Here is a 1,909-nt window from a genome sequence, read left to right on the forward strand (position 1 = left end):
CACTATGGCTAGGGCCATTGTTCCCTGGAGGCAGACTCAGGGAATGGGTTAATATAGTCAACTTGCCAACAAGCTTCACCAAATTTCCACATATTCTTGCAGGTGTAAGCAACAGGTATTTTTCTCTGCCAGGCTTCCTTTACTGTAGCACATATGTCACAGTCCTGAATTACTTTGGTTGTCATTGCTAGTGGATCTGTCCCTTTCTCTGGCCCAGTGACAGGTATTAGAGAACCATTCAGGCTGGAAAAGACCCTTGGGATCACCAAGTTCAGCCATCATCCCTACTCCACAAAGTTCTCCCCTAAACGACATCCACCAACACCACATCCAAACAACCCTTAAACACATCCAGGGATGGTGACTCCACCACCTCCCTGGGCAGCCTCCATGGGCTGCCATCTCATGGGCCCATTGCACCATGATGGTTTCTCCTTTGTGTTGCCAGTCCAGGCTCATTGCTGCAACCAAGGCTGTGATGACCCCCTTTAGTGTTTTGCCATTCTTCTGTGGCCTATTTTTTTGAGATGTGTGCACTCACGTGACATACGAATACTTACCTTTGCTGCAGGCAACTTGTTGTCACACCTTGGTGGCCCAAATGGGTTTAACTCAACCTTCCCATCCTTGTTTTTCTCATGGTTTTATCCATCCCTACTCAGCACTGGCCATCATCAAGGAGCAAGTGTTTTAACATACACTGTGGGACACTTTACAAGGAAAGTATTTCTAGGGCTAACTGCATAGCCTTGGCTTCTGAAAACTGACTGGATTGTCTTGTTCCACTCCATACACCACATAATGGGGTGAGGGTACTCCACCCCATCTATGTACATCCAGTGCAGTACAGGCAATTTGAGCACTTATGTAAGTGGTTGTTCTGTTCTTGCTATTGCAGATGCTGCCTGGAGCCTTTCTTAGGTAGAAATAGTCTTATTTTCTTGAGGTGCAGAATTAGCTTGTGACCCCTGGTTGGGTGCAACTCCAACATCTCAGTGTTCAGTCTTGGGGCTCCTTTCCCTCACATTCCAGGAGATTACAACATCTTCTGTGGTGATACACAGGCTGTCTTGCACTAACCACCAGTCTGGATAGGGCTCAGGGTTATTTCCTGTGCCACTTCCAGCTTCACCTGTTGGAAGACTTGGGGTCTCCACATGAACCAATCTTGTTTACACCACCATTTATATTTGTTTCACTATTTTACTGTATCCAGGAATACGCATTTGTCAGAATCTTACCATTCCAAGGGAACACTGGAGCTTCCTTTTTGTTGGTAGCTTTGGGAAACATGCTCATCTTTTCTACCACTTCACTGGATGTGTCATCTTCCATCCATCCATTTTATCCCTAGTAATTGTATTTCTGAAGCACACCTTGATGGCATATCTTGCCCTCAGCAGGATTTTAATGATTGCCTAACCTTTTTATCAAATACTACTACAAGTATCAATGCTTAACTGTTACCTGTACCACAGAATCACAGAATGTTAGGGGTTGGAAGGGATCTTGAATGACCATCTAGTCCAACCCCCTGCCAGAGCAGGATCACCTAGACTAAGTGTCCAGTGCATTGTCACAATAATACTAATCTCTCCCAAACCAAGCTAGAAAACAACACTGAGCCCAGTGAAGCTGCAATTAGGCTACTGTATTTGTGTCTTGGAGCTGCCAGCAGCAATAAATGCAATCATCCAGAGATCCTGAAAGACAACTGAGAAAGTAAGGGCAATGTTTGGATTGATCTTGTCACTGAGCTAACTACAAGGCACAGAGCACTGGGGTCAATACAAACTCTGAACTGTGGGCACATGATTCTCACAGTCAGCTCAAGGCCCAAGATGTGCAATGAGACAGACATGGTGCAGAAAACTGAGCTATATACATGCCCATCCCTTGCAACCTATGA

This window comes from Chaetura pelagica, unplaced genomic scaffold (genome assembly GCF_000747805.2).
Source record: "Chaetura pelagica isolate M959 unplaced genomic scaffold, ChaPel_1.0 scaffold1176, whole genome shotgun sequence".
Lineage (NCBI taxonomy): Eukaryota > Metazoa > Chordata > Aves > Apodiformes > Apodidae > Chaetura > Chaetura pelagica.